Source organism: Rhineura floridana, chromosome 12, assembly GCF_030035675.1.
Source record: "Rhineura floridana isolate rRhiFlo1 chromosome 12, rRhiFlo1.hap2, whole genome shotgun sequence".
Taxonomy (NCBI): Eukaryota; Metazoa; Chordata; class Lepidosauria; order Squamata; family Rhineuridae; genus Rhineura; species Rhineura floridana.
The window spans coordinates 5,542,113-5,564,064 of NC_084491.1; the positions used below are offsets into that span (position 1 = coordinate 5,542,113).

Consider the following 21,952-nt stretch of genomic DNA (forward strand, 5'->3'; position numbering starts at 1 on the left):
AATAATTTGCATAATATGCAAATTAACCTGCCCGGATTTGTGGAAATGGAATATGGCAACCCTGAGTAGATATGGTGTGGATTGTGCTGTTGGTAAAGCTTGACCAGGGATCCTCTGCAAAGATACCCATATCCAAGCAGGGTTGGCAACCCTCTGTCTGGAATGCCCTGCCCTACCTTTTAACATGGCTGCTCCAAACTTCTTTACAGATTTGACCCTTCACTTCAGAAAAACGTCTGAGAAATTAGTAAGAAGAAGAAGATTCTGTAGCCTTTTCTCTACCTTGTGGGCTGCTATAAACTCACTTTGACAGCCAACACAATTCCAGTGAGTAATAACTGACAGAGAGAAAACACACATGGTTTGATCTACCTTCACAGACACCAGCTTGGGAACAATAGCAATTGAAGCCACACTTCCCAGTATGTGAATTTTCATTTAACGCCATTGGACAAGAAACAAACCAACAAGGTGCATCATCAGTGGGTTTAAGAGGGTTGAGCTGAGCACATGGAAAAAATGTTTTTGCTTCTATGGATGTCAGGGAAAGAGGTTAAAGGTAAATAAAACGCAAACAGAATAACAAAAACAAAACACAGTGATGATTTCCTAAATGCAATATCATACCAACCACAACAACATTCCTATCAGTAAGACAGAAAACTCAGCATCCCACAACCAGTCAGGATTCCTAACCAAAAACCAAAACTAAAAAAATCCTGGCAGCCAGTCAGCCAAGGTCACAGAAATTCCCATGCAGTGCAACCTGATCTAGGGATTGCAGTTAGTGCAGAATGCTGTGGCACAAGTACTGACAAGAGTGAGACCCTAACAGCACATAATACCTCTGCACTGGTTGCTGATTTGCTACCAGGCCAAGTTCAATATGTCCTTTCCATTTTACAGGTGCCACATAGTACTTGCTCTGCTCTTTTAAGAAATCAGTCTTTTAGTGTGGCAGCACCTACGCTTTGGAACTCCCTGCCTATTGATATTAGGCAAACACCTTCATTGTACTGTTTTCAGCACCTGCTAAAAAAGTTTTTGTTTAGGCAAGCCTACCCAGGCAGGTAGAAGCTATTGTGTTTTTTATCTGTTTTTAACTCATTGTCGGTTGACTGTTTTTGCGAATAATTTTATTGTTTTAGTTCCTTCTGTAACCGCTTTTAGGTTTTTTACAATAAAGTGGTATATAAATGTTGTAAATAAAATACATAAATAAGTTTCGGAGTCACTGTGGCCCTTGGGTCTCTTTCCACTTTTAGGAACAAAGGAATCTGCCTTATACTGACTCAGGCCATTTGATACCATCCAGCACAGTACTACCTGCCATTAGCTCTCCAGGTTTCCAGGCAATAGTCTTTTCCAGAAATTGAAGTTTGGACCTTTGCATGCAAAGCATGTGCCCTGCCACTGAGCTACAGCCCCTGCGCTGTTAATTTTTTTTTTGTTTTGTTCTTGAGCCAAATCCGGTCTTTACGGTACCATTGGATTTGCTACAAGATTTAGCTGCTTGTTGTTTGACTGCTTTTATCCAACACTTCTGTGATATGAGATGCAGCACTCAAATGGGAGGTTGGGCTTATCGGTGGGGGATGTGGGGTGTAGATATGCACTCCAGAAGCAGGGATGGGCAAAGGCTCTCCTGTTATGGGACAGGTTGATTCCAGCCAGGAGTATGTAACTGTGCAATTGGCTGGCTTTTAGCAGAATGGGACTCTTGAAAAGCGGCTTACGCAACTGAGCAAACAGCGCCTGAATAGAGCCATTCATCCCTTCCCTATGATGAGCATTCTGGGACTGAGTGCTATTTGCAGAAAAGGGCAGGGGCACTAGAGGGGCACCCTTAACTTAAAAACTGTGCATGCAGGTGTAAATTGTGCAATGCTGGCACACAACTATTCTGGAAACACTTCTGAATATATCTGCCTCCCAGCTCCTAGTGATTAATTTCTTAAACTAATGGTAACTAGGCATTGTACATAAACCACAATAAAAGACATAGGCCCTGTCCACACCCATATAAGCACACAAAGGAAGGCAAGAGTGTAAAGAGGGTTGAGTTTTTAATCAGAGATTTAAACCAAGGCTATAACTCAGCTAATCAATATTATATTGATTTTTTTTGTATGGGGTTTGGTGGAGTAATCAAGTGCATGTGCATACTTACATATGAATGAAACAATACAGCTGAAGAAAGGGTAAATAGGACAGGCCCTCACAGCTCAGTGGTAAGGCTCCCTTCTAAGGTTCTGCTCTGGGGAGGCCACTCCACAACTGGGTGGGGAGGAGCAAATACACTAAAGGCCTTTTTTTACTTCACCATTGAGCTCAATAGGACTTACTCTCATGCAGGCCTGCATAGGTTTACAGCCTTGCATTCTAGGGCAAGTTACGCTTCTCTAAACCTCACCTTCAGAGAAATGAGTATTTTATTTATAATAGGATTTATGTGCTGCATAATCATCAAACCTCTAAGTGGTTTACATGAAATATTTTAATACATAATTTGGTATTTGGGGTTCAGATCCAACATCAGTTAACTTACTAGCCATGTTCCCTGTGACAGCCATTTTGTGGTGGTCACAACCACAGTTTCTCAAATGTACTCTGAGGCCCAAAATTTATTTATATTTATTTATTTATATTCCGCCCTTCTTTCCAGAAGGAGGTTAGTTTCTCAAACCTAAACCATTTAATACATTATTTTTAAAAATGGTCATTCAGGTCAAGTATTTTGTTGGTCTTTTCAGCATCTCCTAGACAGATTCATGTAGCTATGGGGTGGGAAACCACAGAGCCTGTGTGGTGTAGTGTGTTGGACTAGGACCTGGAAGACCAGGGTTCAAACCCCCACTCAGTCATGAAGCTTGCACAGTCTCTCAGCCTAACCTACTTCACAGGGTTGTTGTGAGGATAAAATGAAGAAGGGAGGAGAACCATGTATGCCACCTTGAGCTCTTTGGAGGAAAGGTGGGATATATCATTCGTTTTTCATTCATTAATTCATTAATTGGTGATCACTCGTGGCCGAGTAAGTTTATCTTCTACGGTGCGTCTGTAAGTGACTGTGGAGGCCAATTCTAGATCCAGAAACAAAAGGGAACAGCACCAAACAAAGGGCAGGAAAGAGAGACAAGCTCTGGTGCTGGATGAAATTTATTGTGAGCTTGATGTGTTTCGGAACTTGTCCTTCAGGAGCTACAAACATTAAAACAGACTCAAATCAATATAGTGGAGACAACACTGTGGTCTTAAACATAAACAGAATATAATATTTTAGAGACCACACTCCATATGACTCATTTTACAAACATTTAGAAGACATAATAAAAATTTTAAAATGTTGTCATTATATTATATCCTTAAACTTCTGGATCCACACAGCCTCCCACAGTGAGGACATAGGTTTCCAGATGGAAGATGGTTTGTTTGACGTGCCTTCTGCTTTGCTCATTTGTCCCGTTCACCCGTACTCGTGCTTCTTCAAAGTCCATGGCACCTTCAGCTGACCTCCAGTTTGGACGTTCATGGGCCAAAGCTTCCTAGTTATATTCCTAGTGGGATATAAATGTTATTTTAAAATAATAGTAAAGAAACCTTTTTGGCTCCACAGGCCAGATCCCTTATCAGGATTGGCCTCACAGCCCAAATCTGACAGGGCAGTCCACCTGTCACTATATCCCTCCCTTTTTATACATTCCTTTCTTTCTGCTCTGCTTTCTGCATTTCCTTCCCCCATTTCTTAGAAGAATTTTTGTTGTTGTTTTTATTGGATTTACTACATTGCAAATGTTTGATATAAATATTCATATATATTATATATGAATTGAAAAATAAATGGCGCAGGAATTGACTGCATATTGCTTATTGTGTAATTCTCTGCATATAGGGCTATTGTACATATCACAAAATGGCTGCCTCACATACTGTAAACACGGGCACCCATTTTGTTGCCTGTACAATGGCCTTTTGAGCATAGAATTAAACAGGAAGTGACACGAAGCCACTTCCTGTACCATTTTAAAAAGCAATTTTACGAGGCATTCTGGAGGTTTCATGCTTTGAAGCTGCTCCAAGCAGCTTTACAGTGTTAAAACAAGAAAAGAGAGCAAGCACTCAATTTACCTTGTAAGTACTACTCATTTGTGCTTTTGTGATTGTTTTGATGTGTAGATTTTTAAGGATTTCCCCAAAGTTATTCTCCCAAATCCACACAGGAATGGGGTGGATCAAGATGCCCACATATCGAACAAGGACAGGACAGATTAGACAGATTCACCCATCTGTTGGTACGGCATTACACTGGACACCACCAAATCCATGATATTTATGTTTCAGTCTATGGAGACAGAGGGTATTTGATGGTGAAAAGATTATGCAGTTTCAAGAGGATCTATTTTACTGGATTGGTGTGTGCATGTGACTTCTCTTTCTCTCACATTCTCCCACCTTCTCTGGCACTCTTACTCTCTGGGTAGCCCCTTTGTTTCCCCTTATGCTCCCTTTCTCTCAAATCTCTCATTTTCCTCCTATCCTCAAGGTTGCTCTGATTTCTATTCAGACTGCTGCTCAGGTGCCAATCTGAGCCTTGAAAAGCACATAGAACTGGCACAAGAAATGGGAAAAACTCCCCCAACTTCTACTTTCACATGTATGGCCTTTTAAAGGGGAGAAAAATAGCCACCCTTGCCACTGCATTACCAAGGGGGCAACAATGAGTGCCAATTCTGGGAATTCAGACAATCAGGCCTTGCCCATGTGCTTGTGGGTCCTCCCGACTCCTGCCTGAGAGCAAGAGGTATTCAGATAAACCAGTGTTACCCAACCTTTTTTGACCCAACGCCCCTTTGCAAAATCTTTTTGTGCCCAACGCCCCCCTCAGATTAAGTATATGCCAATGCTTCCTATTCTTCCCTTAAAATATGAGTAATGCATAAAAGGTATTTTCAATGATTACTGATAGTTTTTATCATGACTTTTTATTGCACTTAGATTACACATTGAATTCTTAGTATGATTTATTAATACATACATAGTTATAGAAAAGTAAATAAAATGAGATTTATTATAAAATATTAATGTGATCCTTGAGCTTGATGAGTTTTGGCTAACTTCACAATATCTGGAGTATACTTGGATAGTAATAGTCTTAAGTCACCATGACTAACAATATCCAAACGGTTTCGATTCTTCACTAGTATGTGATTCACTGCACTAAATCCTTGTTCAACGAGATAAGAAGATGGAAAGGCAATATAAAGAACTAATTAAGTCCACGCAGTATGAACCAATAGAATACACTGTGTTACTTAACAACAAAGTCATTCAGTTTACCGGCATTGTTTTGTTAAACAAGTTCATTTAAACATCACAGAAACAACGGTAGCGAGTGTGTCCCATTCCTGAAGAAAACCAGCGAATAACTGACTGTCTGTGTCACCCTTTTGCACACGGCACTCATCCGTTGGCAGAATGCGCCCTCCACCAATACACCCAGCTTATCAAACACTCTCTCGTGATTGGTTCCAACATCCCTCAAGACAGCATCGGAACATTACCTAGTGCTGGGGCATGGCTAATATCCCCATTTCTTGATATGACACTGGCCGCTATTCAGAATTTCTTTACTAAAGAGCACACACTATTTATAGTGTTATTTCCATGAATTGAGACTATTAAATACATTCTAACTGGGGACAAAACAGTTTAAAAATTAATGATTTGTGTATTAAATAAAATTAAACTTAAATGCTTCAACTGTTGCATCAGACCGCCAAATGTCAACGCCCCCCTAATGAACCCAAACGACCCCCTAAAGTTTGTAGTCACGCCAACACCCCCCTGAAAGGCTGTAACACCTCCAGGGGGCGCTACTGCCCACATTGGGAATCGCTGAGATAAACCCGTTGATACTTGAGAGACGCCTGGAGGGTATGCAAGAGATTCTTTCTCAGGCTTTTTCTCACTCACTCTTGGGCTCCCCTAAGGGACTCTTGCTCTCTGAACACTTTAGCTCATTGGAATATGAAGTAAAACAATAAAATCTTTAAGGGGAAATGTACATTAATACAACAAAACAGAACTTACCTCCCCCTCAATTAAAACAAAGTTGCAGGTAACAAGTTATTTAAAAGTCTTGGGTGATCACAAACATCTTCACCTGGTGCCGAAAAGACCATGAGGATGGTGGCAGGCAATCTTCCTTGAGAAGGCTGTTCCATAAGCGGGATGCCTCTTCTGATGCACCTCACTTCATTTGGCAGGGGCATCTGTAGGAGGGCCTCTGAAGAGGATCTTCAGATTTGGGTAGGTACACATAGGAGAAAGCACTCCTTCAGGCAACCTGGTCCCAATCACTTTAAAGGTTAAAACCAAGACTGTAACTTGGCCCTGGAAATGGTTTAGAAGCTGCTATGGTATGAGTTGGGGAGGAGGCACACATGGGTGGGCATGGCTGAGGATGCTATTCTTGAGGTGTGGAGGAATAAAGAGGGAAATGGAAAGCAGCAGAGCATTCAGGAGAGAAAATACTCAGAAATATTTAATAAAGTCCTGTGATCTCTGTGTATGGATGTGAAAGCTGGACAGTGAAAAAAGTGGATAAGGGAAAAGTGAACTCATCTGAAATGTGGTTTTGGAGGAGAGCTTTGCAGATACCATGCATGGCAAAAAAGACAAATAATTGGGTGTTAGAACAAATTAAACCAGAACTATCACTAGAAGCTAAAATGATGAAACTGAGGTTATCATACTTTGGACACATAATGAGAAGACATGATTCACTAGAAATGACAATTATGCTGGGAAAAACAGAAGGGAGTAGAAAAAGAGGAAAGCCAAACAAGAGATGGATTGATTCCATAAAGGAAGCCACAGACCTGAATGTACAAGATCTGAACAGGGTGGTTCATGACAGATGCTATTGGAGGTTGCTGATTCATAGGGTTGCCATGAATCGTAATCAACTTGAAGGCACATCACACAGAGATTTATAGCTCAAAATACAAACATACGAACAGAGAACCAGCATGGGGGGTGCATGGTTCACATCTCACCTCAGCCATAAATTCATGAGGAGGCTTAAAGAAGCCAATATTCTTTCAGCTTGCAACATCCCCACTATCTATGAGCTCAGTGGGCTTCAGCCGGCAGTCTTGGTTCACCCATCCAGGTGCCATGCCTGTGTCTGGAACCAGGCCAGGACTAGAGTCCTCAGAGGACAAACAAAACACCCTATAGGTAAAGGACTTTGAGCACCAGGCAGGGCCCCTTGAATCCAATATTTAGGATCTCCTTGAGGGGCCCTCCTGGTTGGTACCTAATGACAAGCTCCTGGAAATGACTCGGAGGAGGCCACTCCCTAGTCCAAGAACACTGGCACCAGAAGCTTTGGGTTGAAACCAAAGAGAATGTGTCTATGGACCCAGTCTCATCTGTCTACTCATGAGTAAGCAATGCCTGATACTGCTTCACTGCCAGCAGCTGTGGTTAGGGTGTGGTTTAGGCTAGACTAGAGCATATTAAGTCTCCCTCTTGAACCTTCCAGTTGCTGGAATCAATCCAGGTCTCTAGCTGCTAGCTATTCCTCTGTGCTGTACCTTGGCTGACCTCCCTGTGAGGTTGACCTTGCTTGGACTTTGGTTTGTTTGATGTACCAGAAACCCCATCTGCGCTGTAAGTACTCTGGTGAGTTCTCTGCCTGCTTTCCCACACTCCTTCCAGTTTGCCCAGGCCACTGCCCACTCATTCCTCATGCTCCAACCCAACAATGCATGAGTGGCTCAGACCTAAGCAGGTGCTTGAGGCAAGAGATAGTCCAATGCAGGCAAAGCTTGATTGGGTCAGAAGAACCACTATCTTCCATGTATAAAGTCATTTAAAATGGATTTGTTCTCCATCCTGACTTGCAACTGAGAACATCCCAAAGGAATGGATTGCCTGCATTAGATCCATCTCCTTTGCCACATAACAGGTCAGGCTCAATTCCCAGACCTTGTCTCTCCTTATATTTCAGTGGCAAGAACCACTATGGGGAAACAGCACATCTCCCAGGCTTGCCACTTCTTCTGGACTCCTGCACAGCGCATAATATAGCACAATCTAAACAGCAGGTGTCACTTGATGGGCAAGTTTCAGATGCTTCTGGTTCCTGCTTTGTTTACTGTAAGCATTTACAGGATCAGCTGATTCCAGGAATGAGAGTCGCCAACGCAAGACTCCATAGTTAGTGATGCCTTCCCAGCTCTGCTCTCCCTTGGAAAGCAAACCTATTTGAAAGACCTAAGCCTTGTTTTAGCATACCGGTTGGACCGGAGTTCCTGGTGCGACTTCCTTTGCTATACTTCAGATGGCTAGTTCATTCTTTAATTGCTTTCATACCTCTGTGACACTTGTATGGTCTGCTTTTTTAAATCCCTGCCTTCATGTCCTTGACCTCAGTGAGATTAACAAGAGCTGCCATTCTTTTGCATAACACTCATAAATTGTTGCAAAGGGGCTTGCACATGAGTTCTTCCCAAAGGATTTGGGAACATGGGACAGACTTGTGTCCCTTCTGACATGGCAGGGCTGGCTCTGGCCTAGTGAGTCCTTCATGCATCTCCATCTTTTTTTAGCAGCAGGTGGCTCTGTTGCGAAGCACCATGTCTCCTGGATTTACCACCTCTGGATGCTATTGCACAGCCTAGAATTGGGCAGAAGTGAGAACCCAACCAGCAGCTGACAGTTCATGGAAGTGTTCCAGATGCCTCTGGACCTTGCTTATTCATGTTTATGTTCTGCAGCATTAACTGATTCCGGAAATGATCAAGCCAGTTCCAGCTGCCAAAAGATCTCCTTTCCGAGGAGTATGCTCACTGTGACTCATACAAAGGAGATCTGGAGGTGCCATGAGTCCAGCAACCTGGTTCCTCTGTCAATGTTTAAAACTTCAGAGGCATGGAACAACTTTATGCCCAACTTACATTATAGAGCATGCTGTGCCTCCACTTCTCAGGGATGCTTCGCTTGGTAACATAGTGGCAGCCAATGCAGAGCTTTCAGCACTAGTGTAATATGATGATATGGTGCTGCTCTGCCCAAATTGCTAGGTGTAATTTCCAAACCAGCCTCAAGGATAGTCCCACATAGAGCACACTGCAATGAACACACCACTGGGTATAGTAAGAATATTTATTAAGACAATGGATGATCAGAGTAGCTTCCAAATTACAAACCCGGCGTAGTATAATATAACAGGAAAGGTTACTTGAGAGAGTATAGCTACTACAAATTACAACACTAAGATAAACCTGAGTAAATTTTATTTATTTATTTAATTCGACTTTTATACCGCCCATAGCAAAGCTCTCTGGGCGGTGTACATCAAATAAAAACACTTCACATATAATTTAAAAACCAACTGGTCATCAAGTTACAAAAGGATGTATCATATCACTGTCTGTTTAAAACATCAAATACAAATACTAAAATATTAATATATTGTGTGTTAAAAATATTAAACATTAAAACATTAAAATGCCTGGGCAAAGAGGAAGGTTTTCACCTGGCGCCGAAAGGATAGTAATGTAGGCGCCAGGTGAACCTCGTCAGGAAGTAAACAAACTCTAAAGTTCTTCAGCAAAACACTAACAGTGTCTTAGCATAGTCACTTACCAGATGGTAAGAGTAAAGTGGAAGAAGAGTATCCAGATGCAGGTCTAACATGGAATCCTCTAGGCTCTCCGTATAATGACCTAAAGCTTAGGATCCCCTCGAAGACTAAAACCTCAGAGAAAATTAAAGGCTTAAAACACTTTCCCTTCCCAAACCACCCAGCAACAGGGCCAGTCAATCACAGGCCAGTAAAGAAGTAACCTTTCAAGGCCCTAGTGCCACAGCTGACTTCATTAGCAAGCAAATGGCCTTAAACACCGGTATATCTGCTAAGGTTAATTAGATCCATAGCACTTCCCAATATGTTGACAGGCAAAAACAAAAGTTACTAACGCAGGCCACCTTTCAAAATGTTTGAAAGCAAACAAAATGGATCCTATTCATCACAGTCTAGAGGTCGCCAAGACCCGCATCAGTATGGCCAAGCAATTATTACCATCTCTTCATGTCATTGTAGCATCCTCCTTGTTTTGGATTCCCTTCCAAGATAAGAGCAGCCAGTTTATGAGCGTGCTCAGTGCCCCAAAACGTCATCTTTAATTCAGAGTAGTTTGGGCGAGCCCCTGGCTCCTAGTATTGGAGCTCTCAACTGGGGCAGTGTGCACATTTCTTTTTTCCTTCCTTCCTCCCTCCCTCCATACCTGTTTCTGTGAAGTTTACTTTGCTGGCTTACTACTGCACTGTAACCCAGAAAGTATTCCCTGCCAGTTCTTACTGCATTTCCCACACTGAGGCGATGCTTCTTTCTAAATAGCTCTTCCTTCCAAATCTCTGCTACTACAGCGGCTATTCTCCCATGCCTGCCTTCTCTTCCTCATTATAGTATGCCAAGGAGGAAGTGAGCATCCCACATAGCTGTGAGACACCAACAGAGACAAGATCTAGCTGAGTCAAGCTTCTGACAAGTCCCTGCTGTGGCCAGACTCTTGACAACCATCAGTTAAGACCTCTTTATCCAGCTAATAACTATGGTCAAAAGATTAGGTTATTTTTCAAAACAGAAGAGACCTGTGTACAACAGTAGGATACAGAAAAAGGGAAAAAAACATTAAGAATGAGCAAATACTTTAAGAATAAATCAAATCAAATCTTTATTTACAGGCAACTGACCACAAATACAAAACATATTAGATGTTATGAAATAAAAGACTACATGATAACACAAACTACAACATACTAGATTATAAAAACAACTCAATTAGTTTAATTGCCATTAACAAACATACGAGGTCTGGTCAAGATGGCCAAGTTCAGGAATTTTGCCACTTGCTCAGTTATTTCCTTATCTGAACCCTCAAGTAAAACAATCAGAAGGGACCCAGAGGAACGGCCTGGGAAAAACTGCGTAATAGGATTTATTAGGTCTTTTCTGGCCCCTTCGTAATAACTACAATAGGACAAGACATGTGAAATAGACTTTAAGAATAAGTACAATATAACACAAAAATATTTAATTTATCTTGTCTTAAATGATCAGTGTCATCTGATACTAGTCCTTAGACAAGATCTGATACAGTACCCATCAATCAATTCAGAGCTTAGAAAAATTTAATCCACTTGAATTTTCATCATGTATTAAAGTTTTTTCTACTTTTACACAGATCATATAAGCCTTAAGAATAACATTCATATCATTATTTTTCACCTAGCATAGTGTATGGATTGATGGTATCTTTCACTTTGCTATCTGAATTAAAAATGAATAAAACCCACTTTTCAATAAATTTATCATCTCATTACCTGTTTTCTTTGACTTATGTTTGTTAATTTAGTTAATTTAGATGACCATATCAACTGCTATTAGTAAGTGGGCAGTCATTTCAAGGTCTTGTGGTACTGTTCCTTTAAGATATCCAAATAGGATTAACTAAAGGGCCTTTTGACAACTAAGGGGCCAATTATATATATTTTTTACTTCCAATACCCTTTGATTTTAGGGCAGGTATTTACATAAATTGTGCAGTACTTCTTTAGCCATGTCTGTTTCCCATTTAACATGATACTGATTTTTTTACTTATCTAAATTATCAATTATTTTATAGATTGTACAGAGTACTCTGCATGTCTCCATCCTTTTAATCTGAAAAATAACATTAAAGAAAAATGAGGAGCAAGAATAAATACAAATGAACACTAGACATTGGATAAAAAAAATACAGAAGGCAAAGGTAAAAAACAAAATGCATATAAAAACAATCTACATTAACTGTAATATGAATAACTAAAATAGAAACATCACATACCTATAACATTATGAAAACCTAACTCTTCAAATAGTCTCAGACCCTCCCTACTTGATGAAGTGAGGCACTTGGCTGCTCAGTGGTGGCAAGGGTGGCAAACCCTATTTGGTGACTTTCTTTCTCCCAGTCCACAGAAAACTCCACTCTCCCCACAGAAGTCCAGTGTACTGCACCCCCCCCTTCTCTAACTGACCCGATCCCTTTTCCCTTATGGGTCACTGCCCTTCTGTTATGGGGCATGAGACTTGCAGGCTGTCTTGGGATGATCTCCGTGGGATAAATGCAGCCCCTTTGTATGGTGGAGATGAAGCAGAGGCTGCCCTCTTGTCAGTGCTGATGCTTGGGTGCTCCTTTACCTGCAAGTGTTAGAGCCAGGAACAGCTGACAGGATTGGGGGATTTAGTATTTTCCCATCAACACTAACCTGCCCTCTCCACCCAGTGGTTTGGGGAAGCTGAGAACAGGATGGCTTTGGTTCATCTGCACATGATGGATTGGGTACTGGATTCAGCATTGGCATTCTTAGATGATCACGCTGATTGCTTCCAAGGCAGTGCCCCTTGTGGGTGACTTTGGCTATGAGCTTGGCAGTGGCTTAAGCAGAGACATTGCCAGCGGCTTTCTTGGAATACTGCTGGAAGAAGGAGAACATTTCTAGCAGGAACAGGTGGTACATTACACTTCCCAAGAATGTGGAAGACTTGCACAGACTTATGAGTTTCCAGACAAGGGGGAAGTGATTTCTGACAGTCTGGCACCCCTGCATCTCTTTTTCCAGAAATTAAGCACTGTTGGAACTCTGTACTTAGAGCTCTCATAAGTACTTCTCTTTGTAAAGCAGTCATGGGAGGAGGTGGTGCTGATTTGGATCAGGCTATGTTGTGGAGTGTATGTGTGTTTCTTACCCTTTCCCCATGCTGGGGGCCTCCTAGTCTAGATCACTCCCCAGAGTGGCTATTAGCCACAGAAGGGAAACATTTGTAGTTAATATAGGATGAGCACCTCTAACGGCAGGAAATGGACAATAAGCTGGGGAAAGGCACTTACCAGCATGATCTCTGCTGGGCACATTTTGCAGAATGAGTGCCATTTTTGAAGTAGGAAACCTTCAACAGCTACAAAGTGTTGGTCTGTGGCACGTAAGGGATATTGGTATACTGTAGAAGCCAGTGCCAGGTGGCGTCTCTGGGAGTCCATTAGCTCCTGAGAATTCTTTAATTTCTTGTGAAACCTAAGTAAAAACCTTAGTGGAAATACAAAATAATAGATCTCACCAGAGTATTGTATTTAATGCAGTCCAGAGGTTGACAGACACAGGAACAGCTTCCTTCTATAATTTATACTTAGTGTGTAAAATATCCAAGGTATATTTCAAGTACTCAAAGCACATCACAGCTGTTAGCTCAGTAATTCTTCACTCTCCCATAACCCCAGCTCTCAAAATATACAACCTCATCAACCGTATGTAATATCTAAATTGTATCCATTTCAGAAATGTTCCTTTGTTGGCAATTTCCCTCCTCTATTTAACTCATCTTCCCCTTTTATTTCTAGTGGTGTTTTAATGTGTTATCACTTGTTGTTTGGCACCCTGGGCTCCCTTTGGAGGAAAGGTCGTGATGTCAATATAATGATAAATAAAATAAATACATCTTATAATCACCCCAAATTTAGATTGGAGGGGTGGCAGTTATTGAAATAACAAATCTTGGTATGTGGGCAGAGCCCACCTAAGAAATTATCAGTTCCCTTAAAATGTATGACTAAATGTATAACCTTGACCCTTGGGGGGGGGGAAACAGCCAAGCTGAGGTTTTTGTAGTTTGAGCTCGGATAGCTTGCATAGAGAGGAAACACAACCAATACAATGTTTAAGTTGCTTTACAGTGCAATTCTGTGCTAGCCTACTTGGAAGTAAATTCCACTGAATTCATTGGGATACTTCAAGATAAATACATTGAGAATTGCGCCTTAATATTTGTATTATTCTATATTATTAGTTATTGTTATACTTTGATATTTTTTTCTAAACCAACTATGCAGAGCTGAAATATAAACTCTGAAATAAAATAAAAAGAGTGACTCAAGGGAAAGCAGTCAAGAAATATACCAGATTGGGAAGGGTGAACCAGTTTAATTTCTGTTATGCGTGTGCATATTTATTATTGAAAATCAATCAATACAGCCAGTTTGGTCTATGACAGTAAATAAAAACCAGTAATTCAATCATAAAAAAATCCAAAGTTGGTTGTTAATGATGTTTATAGAGTGACTATGCAAACATATTGTTGTGCCTGCACATTTACCTCTACTATAGAAGCAGTAGCATTTTTGCTACCACCTCCTTTCTGCCATATGTGACACCATTTCTTTTAAAATACAGCATGCTTTTTTATATTAACAGGAATCATATTGTAACATGAACCAAACTTGTAGAGTACAATAATTTGCATTGCTAGTACAAAACCTTTTAAAAGTACACTTGCTTGCACCGTCCTTTCTTCCCAAAGTTGTCTCTCTTAAGTATTCTAACTCCTGTTGAGTAACACTTCTCCCCACATGTTGCATGCGACGCTGGTGGCTTTAATATCCAGGGTTAGTCAGAGTAGGTCTATTGAAATTGAGCCTGTAAATGGGTACCATACTTCTTCAAAGGATATAATTTTTGAATACTCACTAGTTAGCCTTGTCCTGAAGGTTGTATGAGCACCCTTCTTACACTGATCCAGTTTACTTCAATCATGGTGAATCACAGAACTGGGTGTGACAGATGAGACAACTTCATTTAGCATGCAATTCCAAAATATTTATTTAATGTCTCCTTTGCCTTTCACCCAAACAGACCAGTGGGTGGTTTAAAATAACCAATCTGCAAAATACTACACCTCATAATCTAAAACTAGAATTAAAGCATATTCAGCAGACTAGGGATGTTGGGAGAATTCCCAGGAAATGGGAGCAGAAGTTGCTGCTGTTATCCTTCTTTGTCCTATGTCTGGAACAGAAATCAATTCTGCCAACATAATTGGTATTCAGCCTTGTTTTCAGTCTGCAAACGATTTGTAATTCATGACTTTCCCCTATTTGCATTGCATTTCTTTTGCACTGGAATGAATGGTGTGGAACATCATTCCCACCATATCGGACTGCAAGATGAGTAAGAGAGTTTTGTCAGAAGCTCAACTCTAGCGGAGCAGAACCAGAACTGTGCTGCATGTGACAAGTATAGCTTGGAAAGGAAACCAATGCCTTCTTTTATCCCTAAGGCTAACATGACTTCCAAAAAGCCTGAATAAAAATGCCTTAAGCTGCCATAGAAAGGTCAGCAATGAGTGGGACTGCTAAAGGGAGGGGTTCCATCGCTGGCTGCCGCTGCAGAGTATGCCCCATCCCAAATCACTCCCCTCACTGGATTGTCACCTTGCAGTGGTGAGTGGGCTTGCATGTTCCAATGAACCCTGTGAGCGATGCCGTTGGGAGTCATGTACTCCCAGCAGAGTCACCCATGGCGGTCAGGTCAAGGGAGAGGAACCAGACAAAGAACGATCCAAGAAAGTCCTCAATGGCAGAACAGGCGGAGGATAACAATGTGTATGTTACAATGACTGTGAAGGTGGATGAAGGCTGCAGCAGATAAAAGACTTCCAGTCGTCATGGTATCCATGCCACTGGATCAAAGCCTTTTTCTGTCAAGATTGTGTGTTGATTGTCGTGCACCAATCCCCCCACATAAAACAAATTCACGCACAGGTGTCTTCCAACCAAACAAAACCAAACGTCCCATGGCGATTGGCGAATGGCAACGGGGGCAGGACTGTGAAATCCGGAAGCCGCTAGTCATGGACCGGCACATGGGCGGTGGATACAGACTCAGTCGTCCTGGCTCAAGGACTGAGGCAGTTGAGTTGTTCGGCAGCTGTATCCACGACTGAGCAGTCGTATTCAGGATCCACTCTGCTCACCCCGTATGGGGAAGGGGCTACAAAAGGTGCCCTAAACATAGTCTGTCTCATCTCTCTCCCTGACTGGATCACCGCGTCCAGTGGGGTCACCACTTAGCGGTCGCAAAAGAAAAATGAACTTTGGAATGTGGAATATACAGACATTGCTGGACAATAGAGATAGTGAATGTCCTGAACGCAGGACTGCCATCATTGCGAGGGAGTTGAGACGTTTTGATATTGACATAGTAGCACTCCAAGAAACTTGAAGAGCAGGAGAGGGACAATTGAAGGAAGAAAAAGGAGGTTACACCTTCTTCTGGAAAGGACTGCCTGAACAAGAATGACGAATACATGGAGTAGGCTTTGCTATTAAAAATGATCTTGTGAAGCTCTTGTCAGGAGTTCCCACTGGCATTAATGAATGACTCTCAACTCTCCGATTAAAACTCGCCAAAAATCAGCAGGCAACTATTGTAAGCGCTTATGCACCAACATTAGATGCTGATGAAGACATCAAGGAAAATTTTTATACCCAGCTGGACACCATCTTATCAGAGATACCTAAGGAGGACAAAATTATCCTCCTGTGTGATTTCAATGCAAGAGTTGGGCGTGATTTTGATTTATGGCCAGAAACGCTTGGGAAAGGAGTTGGCAATAGCAACCTGAATGGAATTCTACTTCTGACTAAATGTGCAGAGCATAATCTTGTTATCACAAACACACTCTTTCGCCAGAAATATAAATTTAAAACATTATGGAAGCACCCTCGGTTGAAGCACTGGCATCTCCTGGATTACGTAATTGTCCGTGCCAGAGATCGTCGTGATGTACTCCTCACCAGGGCCATGACGAGTGCCGATGACTGCTGGACAGATCACTGATTAATTCGATCCACTATGGCCATTAATATTGTTCCTCAATGTAGGCTCCAAGGAAGAAAACCAAGGCATAAAATGAACATCCATGCCCTTCAAGATCCTATTAAGCGAGCTTGCTTTCAAACAACTCTCAAGAAACATCTACCTATGGAACTCCCTGAAAACGTTGAGGAACACTGGATTAAACTGAAGACTTCCATTATTCAGCGGCATCACTAGGGGGGTGCGGACTGCACCGGGTGACACCATCAGAGGGGGTGACACCCAGAGCCGCCCCAAGGCACTGGGAAGTGGGGCAGTTGCCCTCTTGGGGAATCTCCCGCTCTTTGGGTTTTACAGAGGCAGCGCTTGCCTGGGTTGGAGGTTCGAATGTCCCCCAGCCACTCTTTGGCTGCAGAGCAGTTTTCCCCCCCATCCTGCCTGGCCTGCCCGCTCATCAGCTGTGAATTTTAGGCAGGAGGTTTGAATCCCCTGCCTGCTCTTGGGCTGCGTGCCTGAGTGGCTTCCCAGGCAGGATGGGGAAAAAACCGCTCTGCAGCCAAAGAGCGGCTGCGGGAGATTCACACCTCCAGCCCACGCAAGTGCTGCCTCTGTAAACCCGCTGCATGCAGCAGGTTTACAGAGGCAGCGCCAGTGGCGTACCAAGGAGGGGTCAGGGTGCAGTCAATCAGGGGGTGCAAAATAGAGTAGGGTTACCAGGTATCAGATTTTCAGCTGGAGTTTCCGGTTTTGGGGGGTCCCCTCCAGGTCTCCAACTAACTTACCTTAATCTCCAGACTCTCAGCTTCAATTTTTTTAAAAAACTAAGTTTCTAGGTCATCTGGTTCCCGAGATATACACCAAAATGTCAGCCCCCCCTCGACTGTTTAATCTGTTTTTTAACTGATCTGTATAGCAGTTTTTAGGGCCAGAGCTTGGAAAAGTTACTTTTTTTAACTACAGCTCCCATCAGCCCCAGCCAGCATGGCCACTGGATTGGGCTGATGGGAGTTATAGTTCAAAAAAGTAACTTTTCCAAGCTCTGGCTTCTAATCCCGCCCTTTCAGGATTGTAGCCAATAAGGGGAGCCAGGCTTGTGATTTGTTGACACAGGCAGTGCTTAGGCTTCATTACAACGTCAAAATGGTGGTTTTGAGGTCTTCAGTTTGAGTAAGTAAGAATATGGGTTAAAGTTTTTTTTCTCTTGTGTGTAGCACGCAGTCAGACCCTGGGCTGTTGGAGAGGGCAGTGCTCTGAAAACCTTTCCAATATGAAAGCTTTAATCCAATACTTGCTTTTCTGGGAGTAAAGGAATGCTGATCCCATGTACCTGGAGTAAACCTCATTGAATTCATTAGGACTTACTTTTGAGTAGACATGGTTAGGATTGCGCTGTAAATTAATGGGACTTCTGAGTAAACATAACAAAGAATTGTGTTTGTGTTGTAAATCTTTCCCTCCCTCTCCAATCCTATTTTTAAAACAATTAGGCAGTTCTGCAATGACCAACTGGTTTGACAATAAACTATTATGTGGGGTGTATTTTTACGTGTGTGTGTTTGTGTGTGTGGAGTCTTTCCAACAACCCTGTGATATTGTAATTTAAAGGTGTAATTTTAATTTTGCTAGTTGTTTATGTCACTACTATTGCCATTACATTCAGTGATATACGGGAATTATGATTTACGAGTAACATTAGTACAAAAAAATTACTAAGGATTCTGTATGGTCTGGTACAGGAGGAGGTCCATGGGGGCGACACCATGAGTTACCGCACTGGGTGACACGAACCCTAGTGACGCCACTGCCATTATTGCAGCATGTGAACAAACTATTGGATACCAAACTAAGAAACATCAGGACTGGTTTGATGAGAATGATAGTGAGATTGAACATATCATTGACAAGAAAAGGAAAGCCTTCCAGATATGGCAAAAAGACATTAACTGTGCTGCTAAGAAAAAAATCTATGCCAGTGCAAAGGCTGAGGTCCAAAGAAGAACTAGAGAACTTAAGAACGCCTGGTGGATAAAGAAAGCTCAAGAAATCCAGCATTTTGCAGATGCTCATGATGCACGGGGCTTTTTTAATGCCACAAAGGCCATCTACGGACCAAGAAATTATGGTATAAACCCCTTACGTTCAATAGATGGTACCAAACTTCTTAAGGACAAAGAGTCTATTGGACTGCATTGGAAAGAGCATTACCACGACCTCCTTAATCGTAACTCTATTGTGGCTGATGAGGTCTTCTTGCAAATCCCACATCAAATTAGAGATGAGCTTGCAGTATCCCCTAATTTGGATGAAGTCAGTAAAGCCATTAATCAAATGAAGAATAACAAAGCTAGTGGACCTGATGGGATTCCTGCCAAAGCCTTTAAAGAAGGTGGTCCTGAACTTACACAACAACTTCATAAGCTCATCAAAAAAATCTGGATGAGGGAGGAGATCCCGGAAGACTTTAGGGATGCCATAATTATCACTCTTTTCAAGAAGGGTGATAGAACAGATTGTGGGAACTACCGAGGCATCTCTGTTCTTGCTACCACAGGTAAAATCCTTGCAAGGATCCTTGCAAATCGCCTCCAACCTATCTTGGAAGACATCCTCCCTGAATCCCAAAATGGTTTCCGCCCTTCCAGGGGGACAGTGGACATGATCTTCACTGCACGACAGCTTCAAGAAAAATGCAAGAAGCAAAACCGACCTCTGTACATGGCTTTTATTGATCTGACTAAGGCCTTTGGTACTGTAAATTGAACTGCTCTCTGGACCATCCTTCTGAAAATTTGATGCCCTGATAAATTTGTGAATGTTTTGCGACTGCTCCATGACAACATGACGGCAACAATTTTGGATAACAGTGGCTCTCAAAGTGACCCATTCAAAGTGGGATCAGGTGTCAAACAGGGATGTGTCATTGCTCCGACCTTATTTTCTATTTTTATCACCAAGATTCTACACCTTGTTGAGGGGAAACTTCCCACTGGCGTGGAAATCACATATCGAATAGATGGAAAGCTTTTTAATCTCAGTAGGCTGAAAGCAAAAAGTAAGGTAATTGCAACCTCTGTCATAGAACTTCAATATGCCGATGATAATGTAGTCTCCGCACATTCAGAGGAAGATCTTCAAACTATCCTAAATGTCTTTGCAGAAGCATATGGAAAGCTTGGCCTCTCGCTTAACATCAAAAAAACCAAAGTGCTTCATCAGCAAGTGTGAACCAATTCCTCTGTAGCACCATCAATCCAGCTTAATGGTGCGACGCTGGAGAATGTTGATCACTTTTCTTATCTTGGCAGTCATCTCTGTAAAAGCTGACACCGACGCTGAAATTCAGCATCGCCTGAGCTCTGCAAGTGCCACATTCTCCTGAATGAAGCGTAGAGTGTTTGAGGATCGGGATATTTGCAGGGAGACCAAAATGCTTATTTACAAAGCCATTGTACTACCGACCTTACTGTACGCCTGTGAAACATGGACCATCTATAAACGCCACTCACAACTTCTTGAAAGATTCCACCAATGCTGCCTCCGGAAAATTCTGTAAATTATTTGGGAAGATAGGCAGACTAATGCTAGCGTATTGGAAGAAGCAAAGACCACCAGTGTTGAAACAATGATCCTCCAACATCAACTTCGTTGGACCGGCCATGTTGTTCGAACGCCTGATCACCGTCTTCCAAAGCAGCTACTTTACTCCCAACTTAAGGATGGAAAACAGAATATTGGTGGACAGCAAAAGAGGTTTAAAGATGTTCTCAAAGCTAATCTAAAAAAATGTAACATAAGCACTGAGAACTGGGAAGCCTTGGCCCATGAACGTCCCAATTGGAGGTCGGCCATTATCAAAGGTGCTATGGACTTTGAAGAAGCACGAGTACAGGGCCAAAGGGACAAACGAGCTAAGCGGAAGGCACGTCAAGCAAATCCTCATCGTGACCATCTTCCATCTGGAAACCTATGTCCTCACTGTGGGAGGCTGTGTGGATCCAGAATTGGCCTCCAGAGTCACTTACGGACCCACCATTAAAGACCTTATCTTGGAAGACAATCTTACTCGGCCATGAGTGATCGCCAATGAAGATGATGATCCCAAATCACTGCAAAATGTATCTCCCCCACATCCAGAACCGCTGACAGGGTCTTCCCTGCTGATCACAAAGCACAGGCTGGTACATATTAGGAGAAGAGCTCATTCAAGTATTTGGGTCCTGAGCCAGTTACTACTTTATATATTAGTGCCAAATCCTTAAACTGGGCCTATTAGCATGTATTCTGGTTGGTCTGGAAGCTGCAGGTAATGCAGAACGCTGTGGCCAGACTCCTTGATTGGAGTAGCCTATTGTCAGCATATATCATTGCTTGAAAGAGCTCACTGGCTGCCAGTATACTACTGGGCCAGGTTTAAGGTCTTTCTGGTGGCAGATAAAGTCCTAAACACCTTAGGACCATTCTAGTTCAGGGATCGCCTTATTCTTCATGTACCTGCCCAGTCACTGTGGTCTTCAAGAGAGGCACTTTTGACTGCCACATGCCCCTAAGATCTTCTCAATGACCACCAAGAGTTGGGGCTTTTTAGCATTATTGCACCTACTTTGTGGAATTCCCTCCCTTTGGACCTTCAGCAAGCATCTATGGTATTAGGCTGCAACCCTACCTTCCTGCCCATCTGCTCCCACGGGGGATACATGCCCTGGTCTTCTCCCGCTTAGACTACTGTAATGCGCTCTACATGGAGTTACCCTTGAAAACAGTCCGGAAATTACAACTGATACAGAATGCGGTGGCACGTTTGATTAAGAACAGCCGCAGCCGTGATCATATCACTCCGGTGTTAATAGATCTACACTGGCTACCAGTTGTTTACTGGGCCCAATTCAAGGTGTTGGTGTTGACCTTTAAAGCCCTATATGGTTTTGGCCCAGTTTATCTGAAGGAGCGCCTCCAGCATCACCAATTATGCCGCCTAACGAGATCAGCCACACAAGACCTTCTCTCGGTCCCACCAGTTAAGATAGCGAGGCTGGTGCGGACCAGAGAGAGGGCATTTTTTATTGTGGCCCCCACCCTCTGGAACTCCCTTCCTTTTGACCTCCGCCATGCCCCTTCCTTGATAGGTTTCTGCCGGGCCTTAAAGACCTGGCTGTTCAGGCAGGCCTACGGGACCTCTGGGGTGGGTTAGTTTTTAATATGGTAATATTATTGTTGTGGTCCTCATTGGCTTTTATTGTATTTTACT

General features: G+C 42.5%; 1 long non-coding RNA gene across 1 annotated transcript; it reads left to right on the forward strand.

Annotated features, from left to right (window-relative positions):
* The first annotated feature begins 7,564 nt into the window (after window positions 1–7,564).
* Window positions 7,565–10,117, forward strand: LOC133368513 (uncharacterized). Its single transcript, XR_009758660.1, has 2 exons — window positions 7,565–7,677; window positions 8,619–10,117. It is a non-coding gene; the product is annotated as an uncharacterized LOC133368513 (long non-coding RNA).
* Window positions 10,118–21,952: the final 11,835 nt, after the last annotated feature.